Genomic DNA, 16,894 nt, shown 5'->3' with positions numbered 1-16,894 from the left:
CATTTTGCTCAAGATCACAGGATACTATATTAAGTGTTAATGTCTGCCTAACTCAACTCAGTATCACACAAATTTATATAAGAGATGTAACATGATAATTAATTGCATCATAGCTTATATTCTACAAGTCACAAATTTTTCCACTTGTTCAAAAAAATGCACTTGTGTCATCGCCACTATAACTTACTGCACAGACTGGATAGCATCCCGGTTAAGAGCTGGCTGGAGTGCTACAATCAGACTAACCAAGGTTCTAATCCCAGCCTTAACATTTTACTTGCTAGTAATCTTGGCCAGTTGCTTAACCTCTCTAAGCCTTAGGTTCCTTTTGTAAAATGAACATAATAATATCAACCTCAGGAGGTTATTTATTCTGAGGAGCAAATGAGATCAAATATGTGCAACATACTCAGCAAAATGCCTAGTACACTCAAAGCTCAATAAAAGCTGTCATCCACCACTGGTTATAAACCTTATTTATTAGTTCCTGTTTTGCACTGTACAAGATTTGTTTTTTACCTTATTCCAAAATTCTGAGAGTTTACCCTATCTTTCATAGCATTTTCCTGAACAACACTACTTCACTCTTAGGCTGAGTTAGGTACACCTTCTTCTATGCTCTCACCTCTATTCAGAAACAAAAGATTTCCAAATGGGAGCAGATCCTTGGATTCTCCCTTTATCTATGACAAGAGAAAAAGAGAAGACATTTTTTAAGCACTCAAATGCATAATTAGGCATCCACGAGCCATTTCAACAGCTTGATCTGTGCGCTTGGAGCTCAGTCCACTTTCTTTCTCCATGGAAAATGGCACCAGCAGCACTGCAGGCTCCATACAAACATGCTGCCAACCCCTGGACAGTACTGTGCTGCTAACCCTGTAAAAATGGAATCTCCAGGGGAAAAAGCCTTGATTTGTACTTTGCCAGTTTTTGTGATGTAAATATTACTACTATGACCAATGTCAAGTTACATATCAACATGCCATCACTGAACACTGAGTTGGGAAGAGATGTACAATAATTCCATTACATAGTATTTCTACCATACAGATATGATAGACTTAACCTCTAGAGCATAACTAAGAGTAAAGTGTAGAAAATTATTAGAAATCAATAATTTTTAGTATTTTTTATCTTTTCATAATACAATTGATTGTAAGTTTATGTACTTTATTTTCTTTTTTCCTATCAACAATCACTTTATCTTTCTTTTTTGTTTTTTTTTTCTTTCTTTCTTCCCTTTATTTTTCGGTTTTTCAATTACAGTTGTCCCATTTTTCCCCCATTGCTCCCCCCACCCAGCCCATCCCTTCTCCTACAATCATATCCCTCCCCGTTGTCCATGTCCATGAGTCATTTATACATGTTCTTTGACTAAGCCCTTCCCTTACTTATCCCCCTTCTCTCCCTCCCCCCTCCCCTCTACTGACTACTATTCTAGTCTCCCTATTTAGTTCGTTTGTTTGTGTTGCTCTTTAGTTTACTGTATTAGGTGATATCATATGGTATTTTGCTTTCTTTGCCTGGCTTATTTCACTAAGCATAATCCTCTCTAGTTCCATCCATGTTGTCGCAAATGGCAGGAGTTCCTTCTTTCTCTCTGCTGCATAGTATTCCATTGTGTAGATGTACCACAGTTTTTGGATCCACTCATCTACAGATGGGCACTTAGGCTGTTTCCAGCACTTAGCTATTGTAAACAGGGCTTCTATGAACATAGGGGTGCATAAGTTTTTTTGAATTAGGGTTTTAGGATTTTTCGGGTATAATCCTAGAAGTGGAATCGCTGGTTCAAAAGCCAGTTCCATTTTTAGTTTTTTGAGGTAATTCCATACTGTTTTCCATAGTGGCTGCACCAGTCTGCATTCCCACCAACAGTGCAGTAGGGTTCCCGTTTCTCCACATCCTCGCCAGCACTTGTTGTTTGTTGATTTGTTGATGATGGCCATTCTGACAGGTGTCAAGTGGTATCTCATTGTGGTTCTTACTTGTATCTCTCTGATGGCCAATGATGTTGAGCATTTTTTCATGTGCCTATGGACCTTCTGTATGTCCTCTTCGGAGAAGTGTTTGTTCAGGTCCTTTGCCCATTTTTTAATTGGGTTGTTTGTTTTCTTGATGTTGAGTCGTATAAGCTCTTTATATATTTTGGAGATCAGTCCCCTGTCTGTGATATCATTGGCAAATATGTTTTCCCATATGGTTGGTTTCCTTTTCATTTTGCTGATGTTTTCTTTTGCTGAGCAGAAACTGTTTAGTTTGATACAGTACCATTTGTTTATTTTTTCCTTTATTTCTCTTGCCTTAGGAGATGTATCCGTGAAGATATTGTTACCTGGGATATCTGAAAGTTTCCTGCCTATGTTTTCCTCTAGGACTTTTATGGTATCACGGCTTACATTTAAGTCTTTGATCCATCTTGAGTTTATTCTCGTGTGTGGTGTAAGTTGGTGGTCTAGTTTCATTTTTTTGCACGTCCCTGTCCAGTTCTCCCAGCACCATTTGTTAAAGAGGCTCTTCTCACTTCATTTTATGTTCCTTCCTCCTTTATCAAATATTAGTTGACCATAGAGGCCAGGGTTTATTCCTGGGCTCTCTATTCTGTTCCATTGATCTATATGTCTGTTCTTACGCCAATACCAGACTGTTTTGATCACAGTGGCTTTGTAGTATTGTTTGATGTCTGGTATCGTGATTCCTCCTGCTGTGTACTTCTGTTTCAAGATTGCTTTTGCTTTTCGGGGTCTTTTTTGGTTCCATATGAATTTTTGGAGTATTTGTTCTAGGTCAGTGAAATATGTCATTGGTACTTTAATAGGGATTGCATTGAATTTGTAAATTGCTTTGGGTAGTATGGCCATTTTGATGATGTTGATTCTTCCCATCCAAGAACATGGTATTTGCTTCCATTTATTTGTATCTTCTTTAATTTCTTTCTTCATTGTTGTGTAATTTTCAGTGTACAGGTCTTTTATCTCTGTGGTTAAGTTTATTCCTAGGTATTTTATTTTTCTTGTTGCTGTAGTAAATGGTATTTTCTTTTTTGCCTCTGTCTCCGATATTTTATTGTTGGTGTACAGAAATGCCTTAGATTTCTGTATATTTATTTTGTACCCTGCGATTTTGCCAAATTCATTTATTATATGGAGTAGTCTTTTAGTGAAGTTGATAGGGTTTTCTAGGTATACTATCATGTCATCTGCAAATAGTGATAGTTTTACTTCTTCTTTCCCAATTTGGATGCCTTTTATTTCTTTGTCTTGTCTGATTGCTATGGCTAGAACTTCCAATACTACGTTGAATAGAAGTGGAGAGAGTGGACAGCCTTGTCTAGTTCCTGATTTCAGGGGGAATGCTTTCAGTTTTTGTCCATTGAGTATGATGTTGGCTTCGGGCTTCTCATATATAGCCTTAATAATGTTAAGGTATGCTCCCTCTATTCCCATTTTGCTGAGTGTTTTCATCATAAATGGTGTTGTACTTTATCAAATACTTTTTCTGCATCTATTGATAAGATCATGTGATTTTTGTCTTTCATTTTGTTTAGGTGATGTATTATTTTTATTGATTTGCAAATATTAAACCATCCTTGCATCCCTGGGATGAATCCCACTTGATCGTGCTGTATGATCTTTTTAATGTATTGCTGGGTCCTGTTTGCCAATATTTTATTGAGGATTTTAGCATCTATGTTCATCGGTGATATTGGCCTGTAGTTTTCTTTCTTTGTGTCTTGACCTGATTTTGGGATTAGGGTAATACTGGCTTCATAGAAAGAGTTTGGGATTTTTCCCTCTTGTTGGATTTTTTGGAATAGTTTGAGGAGGATAGGAGTTAGTTCTTCCCTAAATGTTTTGTAAAATTAGCCTGTGAAGCCATCCGGTCCAGGGCTTTTGTGTGCAGGGAGATTTTTGATTACTGTTTCAATTTCCTTCTTTTGTTATTGGTCTGTTGAGACTTTCCACTTCTTCTTGATTCAATTTTGGAAGGTTATATATTTCTAGAAATTGGTCCATTTCTTCTAGGTTGTCAAGTTTCTTGCCATACAGTTGTTTGTAGTAATTTCTTACAATTGTTTGTATTTCTGGGGTATCAGTCATGATTTCTCCTCTTTCATTTCTGATTTTGTTTATTTGGATCTTCTCTCTTTTTGTCTTGATGAGCCTGGCTAGAGGCTTGTCGATTTTGTTTATTTTTTCAAAGAACCAGCTCCTAGTTCTGTTGATTTTTTGGATTGTTTGTTTAGTCTCTATGTCATTTAATTCTGCTTTGATCTTGATGATTTCCTTTCTTCTTCTTGCCCTAGGCTTTGTTTGTTGATGTTGTTCTAGTTCTTGTAGCTTTCGGATTAGATTTTTTATTTGAGATTCTTCCATCCTTTTCAGATATGCCTGTATTGCTATGAACTTCCCTCTTAGGACGGCTTTTGCTGTGTCCCATAAGTTTTGGGCTGTTGTGTGTTCATTGTCATTAGTTTCTAGAAATTTCTTGATTTCCTCTTTATTGTCATTGTTAACCCATTCATTATTTAATAGCGTGTTATTCATTCTCCATAAGTTTCGGTGTCTTTGATTTTTTTCTCTGAGATTGATTTTTAGTTTCAAGTCTGAAAAGATGCTTGATATGATTTCAATTTTCTTGAATTTGTTGAGGCTTGTTTTGTGTCCTATTATGTGGTCTATCTTTGAAAATGTGCCATGTGCATTTGAAAAGAATGTATATTTTGCTTCTTTGGGGTGAAAAGTTCTATATATATCAGTTAAGTCCATGTGCTTTAGTGTGTTGTTCAATGCCTGTATATCCTTGGTGTTTCTTTGCTTGAATGATCTGTCTATTGTTGATAATGGAGTGTTGAAGTCCCCTACTATGAGTGTGTTGTTGTTAATATACTTCTTGTGGTCTTCTAGTATTTTCTTTATGTATTTGGGTGCTGCTATGTTGGGTGCATTTATGTCTATCAGTGTTATATCTTCTTGATTGATTTTTCCTTTAAGTATTATGAAATGTCCTTCTTTGTCTCTTTTTATTGCCCTTGCTTTGAAATCCATTTTGTCTGATTTTAGTACTGCTACTCCAGTCTTTTTTTATGTCAGTTTGCTTGGAATATTTTTTTATATCCCTTTACTTTCAGTCTATGTAAATCTTTTGTTTTGAGGTGTGTTTCTTGTAGACAGCAAATATGTGGGTCCTGTTTTCGTATCCACTCTGTTACCTTATGTCTTTTAATTGGAGCATTTAATCCATTTACATTTAAAGTCATTATTGACATGTATTTATTCATTTCCCTTTTGTACCTCTGTTCCTCTACTCTTTTTTTGTTTTTTCCCTTCCTTTTTCTTAGAATATTCCCTTTAGCATCTCTTGCAATGCTGGTTTGGTGGAGATGTGTTCTTTTAGTCTTCCTTTGTCTGAGAAACTCCTTATTTCACCTTTCATTTTGAATGAGAGCCTTGCTGGGTAGAGTATTCTTGGTTGTAGGCCTTTGTTTTTCATTGCTTGAAATATTTTTGACCATTCCCTTCTGGCTTGTAGTGTTTCTGTTGAGAAATCAGTCGATAGCCTTATTGGAGCTCCCTTGTAAGTTATTTGCTGTTTTTCTGTTGCTGCTTTTAGGATTCTCTCTTTGTCTTAGAATGTTGCCATTTTAACTATGATGTGCCTTGGAGTGGGTTTTTGGGGGTTCCTTTTTATTGGAACTCTCTGTGCTTCCTGGACTTGCATAACTTTTTCTCTCATCAGGTTCGGAAAATTTTCTGTCACTATTTCTCCTATCAGTTTATCTATTCCTTGTTCTTCTGATCCCTCTTTAATTCTGATTGCTCTTATATCGTTCTTCCTTATGCTATCCTGTAACTCCCTTACCTCTTCTTCATACTTTTTAAATCTTTTTTCATTTTGCTGTATCATCTGAGAATTTTTTCTACATTATCTTCTAACTCACAAATACGATCCTCTGCTTCGTTTAGCCTGCTTTTGACTGATTGTACTGTGTTTTTCAGTTCAGAGATTGCATTCTTCACTTCTTCCTGGTTGTTGTTGATAGTTTCTATGTCCTTTTTTATGCTGGTGTAGTTCTCTGCAAGTTCCCTGTAATTTTCTTGGAGCTGTCGGTAACTCCCTTGGAGGTTGCCATAGTTGTCGTTGAGGTTGTCAAGTATATTGAGCTTCTTCACCACCATTGTTTTGAATTCCATGTCTGACATTTGGGCTATGTCTATTCCATCTACCTCTCTTTCTGGGGATTCCGCTTTTCTTTTCATTGAGAGGTTGTTTCTGCATCTTACCATGTTGGATTCTTCTTGTTTGTTTTTGTTTTTTGGGTTTGTCTGCTTTGCCTTCCCACCTTTGTGGTATGAGATTCTTTATGGTAGATCTGGGGGTTTCAGTGGTGCAGTCTCTTTGATCTCCTGAGCCTGATATTCTTGGGATACCCTTTATGTCATTTGTTTATGCTGTCTGGTTATATTTCAGATGCTCTTTGGTAGGATCTTCCTTCTGGCTAGTTGATTGAGAGTCACTCTATCCATTTTATCTTGAATTCTTTTGTGGAGATGTCAGTGCAGCCTTTGTGTGGTCTTGCTTTTCTGTGTCCACAGCTGGTCTAATGAGGTGGGTCAGAGGTTCCTGTTCCTTGCAGCAGCGGGCCCCCGCACGGCGCGTTCCTTAGGTGTCTGTTGGAGCTAGCCAAGGTGTCCTTGCAGGCACACCTGTGAGCCGGTTAGGGGCCCGAGAGCTTGCTTCAGGCCTGCCGCACAGCGTTCTGGGAGTTTCCCAAGGCTGCCGGGGAGTTAGCCTCAGGCCTGCCATGCAGTGCTCTGGGAGTTGGTCTCTTGCCTCTTAGGGTGGGGCCCCGAACACTTGTGCTCAGTAGAAGTGAGTGCCTGTGAGTAGCTGCTGCCTGCTGTTCGGGCGCCGAAGCCGCCCACTGTTCCGGCAGCCGCCCACCATTCCCACACCTGCCTGGGTGGGCATGAGCAGAGCCTGAGCAAATGCTTTATGCTCCGGCCTGGAACTTGGGCCTGGCACCCACTGGAGCTGGCCAGGGGCGACTGCGTACAGTCTTCTGCGTATCCAGTGGGCCCTCCCTGCGCCCGTTGGGGCACTGATCTTATGTCTGTTGCGGTGTGTCCGAGGGGCACCTGGACGCGGCCCTGCGCATCTGGACCAGTGAATAAGGGCACTTCCCTATGCGCGCCCGCAATCCAAGGGGAGGGTTGGGGAGTGGACGAGCGCACTTCTGCGCCTGCGCTCCTCAAGAATGTCCTATCACCCCCAAACTTCCCCCCCCTCCGCAGTTCACAGAGAAAAATACAAAGGAAAAATTATGATTTCACTTGCTCAGCAGCACGCTGTCTCCTGTCTTCCAGCGCCAATGCCACCTGGTCGAGTCTTGTCTCTGCCAGCGGGCAGAGATCCGCTCTCCTCCCAACTCCTCTCTGGGGAAGTCTGTGGTCGCAAAAAGCCTTTGTGTCCTTTCAGCCGCAGCTCGGGCAGTCACCCCAGTCAGGAATCCCGTTTCATCCCTTTTTCTTCCACTATCCTCACTAAACAGGTTGTTCCCAGATGGTTTTTCTCTAATCCAACAGTGCCAAGGCTTGACTCCTGCCAGTGTCCAGCTGCTCACTGAGATGTTCTGTCTGCAATTAGTCCAAACTACAGACGGGTCTCGGGAGCCTGAGAGTGCAGCCTCCCCTCACTCCTCCGCCATCTTCCCTCTCCCACTTTATCTTTCTTGGTGATAACAATTCTTTTTTTTTTTTTAACTTTTTCATTAAACTTATTGGGGTGACATTGGTTAATAAAATTACATAGGTTTCAGGTGTACAATTCTATAACACATCATCTCTATATTGTATTGTGTGTTCACCATCCCATCAAGTCTCCTTCCACCACCACTTATCCCCCCTTTACCCTCTTCTACCTCCCCCACCCCCTTTCGCTCTGGTGATCACCATACTGTTGTCTGTGTCTGAGTTTTGTTTTGCTTTGTTTTGCTTAATTCTTTCACCTCTTTACACTCAGTCCCACAAACCCCTCCCCTGTGACAGCTATCATTATGTTCTCTGTATCTATGAGACTGTTTCTATTTTGTTTGTGTATTTTGTTCATTAGATTACACATGTGAGTGAAATCATATAGTGTTTGTCTTTCTCTGACTGGCTTATTTCACTTAGCATAATACCCTCTAGGTTCATCCATGCTGTCGCAAAGGGTAATATTTCATTGTATATATACATGCATACACACACACACACACACACACACACACACATATTCAACCACTCTTTTGTCTATTCATCTATTGATGGACACTTGGACTGCTTCAATTTCTTGGCTATTATAAATAATGCTGCAATGAACACAGGGGTACATATATTCATTCAAATTAGTGTTTTAGGTTTCTTCTGAAAAATTCCCAGAAGTGGGATCACTGGGTCACAAGGCAGTTCAATTTATCTTTTTTTGAGGATCCTCCATACTGCTTTCCACAGTGGCTGTACCAGTCTGCATTTCCACCAATAGTACATGAGGGTTCCCTTTTCTCCACATCCTTGCCCACACTTATTTATTGACTTATTGATGATAATCATTCTGACAAGAGTGAGGTGAATATCTCATTGTGATTTTAATTTGCATTTCTCTGATGATTAGTGATGTTGAGCATCTTATCCTATGTCTATCGGCCATCTGTATGTCCTCTTTGGAGAAGTGTCTATTCAGCTTCTTTGCCCATTTTTAATTGGATTGTTTGGGCTTTTCTGGTGTTGAGTAGTATAAGTTCTTTATAAATTTTGGGTATTAACCCCTTACCAGATGTATCATGGATAATGAATCTGTTCTCCCATTCAATGGTTTGTCTTTTCATTTTGTTGATGATTTCCTTTGCTGTGCAAAAACTTCTTATTTTGATGTAGTCCTATTTTTTAATTTTTTTTATTTTGTTTCCCTTGCCCAAGGAGATATATCAGAAAAAATATTGCTAAGAGAAATGTCCGAGATTTTACTGCCTTTTTTTCTTCTAGGATTTTTATGGCTTTGAGTCTAACATTTAAGTCTTTAATCCATTTTGTGTTTATTCTTTCATACAATGAAAGGAGGTGGTCTAGTTTCATTTTTTATACATATCTGTTCAATTTCCCAACATCATTTACTGAATAGACTATTTTTACCCCATTGTATGTTTTTGACCCCTTTGTCAAATATCAATTAACTATAAAGGTGTGGGTTTATTTCTGGGCTCTCTATTCTGTTACATTGATGTATATGTCTGTTTTTATGCCTGTACCATGTTATTTTGATTATTATGGCCTTGTATTGCTCTTAATGGCGGTGTTTGCAATCTGCTTACAAAATTGCTGATAACGTTACATTAGCTGTCACGGTGTACAAGCTGACTCCAGCACACTACTGCCTTCAGAGGTAGAAATGAAGCATCCTGGGCAGAGAGAGATGGAAGCTTATGCAATGTAAGGGCCATCTTTAGGAGAAAAGAATGCTTAAATGGACATACAATAAATATTTATTTGGAAGCTACTATATATGTTGAATGCCCTCAGCCACTTCAATGCTCCTGACATGAAGGAGTGTGTAGGAAAGAAATCCAGAATGGAAAGAGACAGCATTAACCAATTGCACTTAAAATTTCTGACTTTTATAAAATTTTCAAGAGCACATGATCATGTGAACACATTAGCAGAACCTCTCCCTGTGCCTCGGGGGTCACACAAGAGGTTAGCCCTAAAGCTTAAGTTTCATCAGCTCAATGGTAAGTCAGTCTCTGATTGTGAGTGATCAGGATGGAGCTACTTTGATTACTTACCAGTGAGAGTACTCCATACCATGATAAATTATGAACGTCTGTAGAACCTTGCACTGTTTGAAAGAGCAGGTTGCAAACTTATTTACCTACAGGGACCAACAGGTCACATAAATGAGTGAAGCATGTCTGCTGAGTCCTAGAGCTAATAGAGGCCACAAGTCATGGTGAGTTTTGTCATGATATATTATGGGCCCATTATTACCAGATACTCCAGTTTTTCAGAAGAAACCATAAATCTAGAATTTTATATGAAATCTGATATTTAAATGCTAGCAGCTAATTCAATTTTTAAAAAACCTGAAGGTCAAAAAAAACAGAGATGGCCATTTTGCAGAATCTATCTTAGATAATAGAGTACATTAATTGAGTGCATAGCTTTGTTTATATCTTTGACCACGACTATCCCAAATCCCTCAGCCCCAGGACCTGGGGAAATAAACACCATATTAGTAATTATTAGGTAGTATCATAATTGCTTGTCAGTGGGCTTGTTTCTCAATTAGATAATGGTTCTTGGAGGTCATGGTTGATATATTCTCCTCTTGTTCTCCTGGTATACAGAATCCATGACAGATAGTATCTGGCATGTTGAGCTGCCCCAGCATCTGGCATTACATATAGAGGCAACAGAGCACAAAAGTAGCAAGTATGGCCTCTGGGACCAAATTGCAGCGACTATATGTTTATTAGTTGACTGTCTTTGGACTTTACCTCTCAGTGGCTTGGTTTACTCATATATAAACTGGAATCATAATAGTAATCTCTAGGATTGATGTATGGGTTAAATGAACTAATGCAAACAACAGTCTTAGCACAGAGCCAGGCACATGGGAAGCATTTGATAAATGCCAGTAACTACCAAGCTATTTATATATTTGTTTCTAAAATGCAAATATTACTCTTAAATGTGGGTCAAACATTAAAAAGCTTTTTAAGTGGTTGTTTCTAAAATACATACATTATATAATATTATTATGAGTCAAGTAGGTTCTCAATATTTGTTGATCCATGCTTTTCAATTTCTACCTGGTATTATTTATACTTATTTACTTTTCCACAGAGAATTATACACTGCCCCTAAAGTGTTTTGTGTGGAATTGGTAAAGGTAACTATTCGAATTGAACTGTGGCTTCTATAAAATTGACCTGAATAAAAAGTGCAACAGAACTATAAAAACAATCTCATGGGCCACAGCTATGACTCCTTTCAAATCTGCTCACCTTATTCATCTGGGGCATGACCAAAATCTTCCTCCAAAGACATTGAGTCAAAAGGTGGAGCAACTCTTTGTCCCATGAGAGAAGGTTAGGAATTGGAGAAATAAGAGTTTTTCTTATTTTTTTTTCCTAATACATCTTTCTACCCCATTAGGCTGAGTTTTATGACAGGTGCTAATCCATTTAATTCCTAGCAAGCATGAAAAATAAAGATAAATCCCAAATGGTTTCCATTTCCCACTGAAGAGAAAAGAGCCTTAGTGGAGGAGAAAAAAAACTAATATTTATTGAGCCCATACAGTATGTGAGATCATTTGCTAGATATGTTACAAAAAGTCATTTTAATCCTTACAAAAATCCTGATTTATTGCCTGAATTTTGCAGAAGGAAGACTGAAACTTCTAGAGGTTACATGAATTCCTCAAGCTGTCACTGTTAACAATTAAGGAGGTAGTATGCTAGTATGTACCCAAATCCAAAGCCTATGCTTTTTCCACATTAACTTGGTTGTTCTTTCATATTAACTCAAAGCACTGAACAATTTACAGATCAGCAACTGCATTAAAATAAAACATTATTGAGAATATTGGCAAGTAAATTACAAAAATAATTATTTGGCACTAATTTTTTTTTTCATTTTGCATTGATACTACTTAAAACAGCTATGGTCCATCTCTGTTGAAAAGCACTGAGATGTGTCCGAATTGCTTAGGAACAGAGGCTACCCATTACAAAGTACAATTCATTATTTTATATTTAAGCCAGATACAAGATGGAGTCAGCCTTCATCTCACCTTGTGGCTATTGCTTAATGATCTGTCTTTCTTTATTCTTTGTTAATTATCTGTAGGCTTTGGGAGGGTGAGAACTATGTTTGCACTGCTCACCAGTAACTTTGTAGCACCTCTGAAAATAGCGGGCACACAGTATGTGCAAAGTGCATATCTCTTGAAATAATTTTATATGAAATAAGTAATATTTGGGCTTCACAATTAAGAAAAACATAAGATATAAGTACAATGGTAATATTTGATTATGGATGTTAATGGCAGATTTATTCCATCCAGTAAAATATAAGCAGCTTAAAATCTCTTATATCATATAGAAAAAGAAACTCAAGATGGATTTAAGATTTAAATGTAAGACCTGAAACCATAAAACTCCTAGAAGAAAATATAGGAAACAACTCTTTGACATCAGTTTTAGTAATATCTTTTTGAATATGCTTCCTCAAGGATTGTAAACAAAAGTAAAAATAAACAAATGGGACTAAATCAAATTAAAAAGCTTCTGCACAGCAAAGGAAACTATCAACAAAACAAAAAGGCAACCTACTGAATAGGAGAAGATATTTACAAATGACATATCTAATAAGAGGTTAATACCCAAGATATATAAGGAACTCATACAACTCAATAACAAAAAAACTAAATAATCCAATTTAAAAAATGGGCAGAGGACATGAATAGACATTTCTCCAAAGAGGACATGCAGATGGCCAACAGATTCATGAATACATGCTCAACATCACAGATCATCTGGAAAATATAATTCAGAACCACAATGAAGTACCACCTCACACTTGTCAAAATGGTTATTATAAAAATAAGTCAACAAGTGTTGGTGAGGATGTAAAGAAAAGGGGACCCTCACACACTGTGAGTGGGATTATAAATTGGTGCACCTACTATGAAAAACAGTACGGAGATTCCTAAAAAAAAATAAAAATAGAACTATCATATGACCCAGCAATTTCACCTCTAGGTATTTATCTGAAGAAATCCAAAGCACTAATTCAAAAAACATATATGCACCTTTATGTACATTGCAGCATTATTTATAATAGCCAAGATAGGGAAGCAACCTAGGTGTTCATCAATAGATGAATGGATAAAGAAGATGTGATATGTATAATGGAATATTATTGAGCAGCAAAAAAGAATGAAATCTTACCATCTGTGATAACATGGAGGGACTAAGTTAAAAAAGTCAGACAGAGAAAGACAAATACAATATAATTTCACTCATATGTGAAATCTAAAAAAACAAAAGAGATGAACAAGACAAAAACAAACAAACAAACAAACAAACAAAAAAACCCTCACAGAACCAGAGATCAAACTGATGGTTGACAGAGGGGAGTAGGGTGAAAGGGTGGGTGAAAAAGGTGAAGAGGAATATAATCAGTAATATTGTGATAACACTGAATGGTGACAGGTGGTTACCAGACTTAGTATAGTGAGGGCATAGTAAGGTGCATAAATGTCAAATCTCTATATTGCACACGTGAAATTAATATAATATTGTATGCCAACTATACTGATATTTTTAAAATGTAAAATAAAAAGGAGTTTTTATTCAGAGTCATGAAGCATAGGAAGAAAGACGTACCTCCTAAGTATGTTTAGATAATGACTTTTACTATGGTAAAAAAGTGATACATGTTTACTCTAGGGCAGTAATTATCAACATTTTTCATCTCATGGCACACATAAACTAATTACTAAAATTCTGAAGCATGCCAAAAATGTATTTTTGTCAATTTGGCAAAAAAAGTAGATATAATTTTGATTGATTTATAAAATAATAATAGCTATTACCTACCCTTTTTGCTCCAAAGTGACTTTTAAAGAAATCAGGTGCCTATACCTGTATATAAGGATTCAGACACAATTTTATTACATGACATGACCAATCAGAAATAACTATATATATTTATGGTTCAAGACAAGGCATTCACAACAAATGGCTATTGCCATTTTTTTATTTGATAATCTGTGGGAAAAGAGGTCGGTGCCCCTGACTAAAGAGTCAGTCCTGTATGTTTTAAAAAATCTTGCAGCAAACTGGTTGAAAATCGCTGCTCTAGGGAACACAAAGAAGAAAATGAAAATTATGTAACTACTCATAAATATATATACCTGTTTTTTCTTTGCATCCATGTTTTTAAAATACAATTGGGATTATTCTCAAATATTAATTAAAGATCCCCAGAGCCTGAAAAGGCCTTAGAAAGCACCAAGTTTAACTTTGTTATTTTCCAGAAAAAGAAACTGAGACTACAGTAGCCAAATAACAGAGCCTGATTACACAGTCCTTTAGACCCTCAACAAGTGTGTGTTCACAGGACACCTAATAGCTGTCTACTAATTATTCTGCTAGGCACTGGTAGGTGAGGGTGGAGGAGACAGATAAGAACAAAGTCCCTGCCCTTGGGGAGAATACAGTCTGGTTGGGGAAACAAGACTTTCATTTATCAAACAATTAGAGGACAATGAGAAAGTAAGTTATTAGGTGCTAAATTAGGCAGAACATATGATAAATGCTATGACTGTTCAAAGTGAAGGAAGAGCTAAATTACCAAATGAGTTCAGATTGATTGCTTATTCTTCCTTATGTTTATGACTGCCTCTTATGTCATGGCCAACTCTGGGAAAGGGATATTTTTGTTCCTTTAATACTTCCTTTGCCATAGATAATTAAAAATCAGTTGAAGAAAACTGACATGTTTTTGCTTGGATTTGCTAAAAGAACCCTTAACAAATCACAATATTCTCTTCCATTCAATGATGTTAAGATTTTATCAAAATAAACAAATAAAATATAGCATTAACATTACATTCCCATTTTCTTAATCCTTCTTCAAAGCACCACCCAGAGATTATTTTTTTTCTGATTCCCTGCACACAGTCACATGGCCACACATACACACACAGACCCCTCTTGCAAGTCTATGCATCTTTAAAAAGGACACAGCACCTGACTGATTTTGTCTACTTGGCTAATATACGTTGCTTTTTAGAACTGTCCCTGCAAGTTCTCCTACAGATTTCTTCTATCCAGTCCTTTAACAGGAAGGTCTCACTATCTAGTGAGCTTTAGACAGTATCCCTGATCATCTCTGTAATTCCCAAAGAGTCTTGTAGGTGTTCCTGTCACTTCCAGAAGCTGTGGCAGGTAAGGAAGGACCAGGGAAGTAACAGTCTTACCTTCTCTGTGCATGTGTGATTTCTCCATGCTCATAGCATACCAAAGCTAAACAAGAAAATGCACCAATATCCCACCATCTCTTAACCTCAGTTGTTATTCTTTTCAGCCTTTCCTATACTTCACAGGTGAAATTATTCATTCCCTGTGCTATACATGATGAATTGAACTGTAAGAATTTGCCATTGAGTTTTTCCTTTACTGATCCATAACTTCTTGAAAGAGGATCTCTGTAGCTTACATTTTACTCTAGCTAACTTCCTGACACATATTAGGCCCCAAACAGGTCTTACATGAATACAAAAAGAAGTCATTAGAACTTAATTTTCATTAAATGTATTTATCTAATTTATAAGTAAATTTCTTAACAGTGGCCCAAGCTAATTGGTTTTCTGACATGGGCAGTCTACTTTTGAATGGACCATATTATTTTCCAGAAAAGTATTTTTAAAGGGGACTATAACATAGGTATTTAAGCAAAGATAAAAGGAGAGTTCTAAAATTATGAGCCCTGGGCCACCAGTAAATATGGCAAAAGTTTATAGAGTTAATCAGATTTTATCAAAGCTTTCCTTTGGAAAATATTGACTTCCTTCTTTTCTTGGAAGCTCTATTCAGTGCCCTGGTATTGTAAGCATTGGCTTGACCTGTTTTGAGTTGTTAGTCTGACCCTGAAGTATAACCAATAAAATATTCATAACCTTCTCTAAGGTACATAGATTTTTATTATTTTATATGGTATATATACAGCAGATAGGAAAAAATACAATGGCATGATTCAGATTCATTGGTACCTCATGATGACTGAACCAATAAACTGAGAATACTTTGATGCAGACAAATGCAAAATAATAAGTCTGGAGACAATGAAGCAAAACAGAGAATCCATATTAAGTGATAGCAATGCAATACAATTCAATGATCAGGAAAATGATTTAGGGATTCTTGTGTAATAATGCTAGAAGCCAGAAGCTCAGAAATGTTTGCTAGCTAAGCAAATGGCTTACATGATAAAAGAAATGAGGAAATAATGAGGCACACCAGCACTTCTATCCACTGGAGAAAGTCTCCCCTGATCCCTGCCCTCTCCAGCGCTTGTCCTAAAGGTGGTCAATGTAATTTCTGCATATATGGCCCAGGTACTTTCAAATTGATACCTCTGCCCCGTAGCATGGAGTGAGTGTGTCTGCATGCAGGTCCTTTAAGAGTGGAAGCTTCTTTCCTATAGCCCTTTGGCTCTTTCTGCCATGAGTTCCACTGGTTCTAAAAGCCAGATATTATGGGGGCTCCATTTCCCAGGGTAGGGGGCCCAGTGTGGGGTTCAGAGACCTCACTTTTCAGGGGGGACCACCACGGTTATGATATTCCTACCACTTGAGATTGCCACACCAGGGATATGGATCCTAACCAAACCATGTCTCTGCTCCTCCTACCTGTCTCGATGTGGCTTATTCCTTATAGCCTTAGTTGTCCCAGTTCTGTTCAGTTGGTCTTTATTCAGGTCATTCTCAGTGATAGTTGCTATATAATTAGTTGCATAGTTTTGATGTATCTGTAGGAGGAGGTAAGCTCGGGATCTACTTGCTCTGCTATCTTGACCCCTGAAACTACTTTTTGTTTTTTAAATAGAAATTCTAGTATCTGCAAAGTGAAGTGCTGGGTGGATACAGAAAGGAATGAAGCGTGGTTACTGCACTCAAGAGCTTTAAATGTAGTAGCTTCTCATGTACCTGAATCACTACAAAGAAAATGAAAGTAATGATTCATGAAAGTAGTATGACAAACAGAGCATCAAAGCCATGAAGAAGGAATGAGCCCTTATATTCAGAGGTGGAAAATCAGTAAAGAACCCAGGACAAAAACATT

The sequence above is a fragment of the Furipterus horrens genome, unplaced genomic scaffold (assembly GCF_987537825.1).
Source record: "Furipterus horrens unplaced genomic scaffold, mFurHor1.1.pri manual_scaffold_17, whole genome shotgun sequence".
NCBI lineage: Eukaryota > Metazoa > Chordata > Mammalia > Chiroptera > Furipteridae > Furipterus > Furipterus horrens.
Note: the sequence above shows the minus strand (reverse complement) of the source record.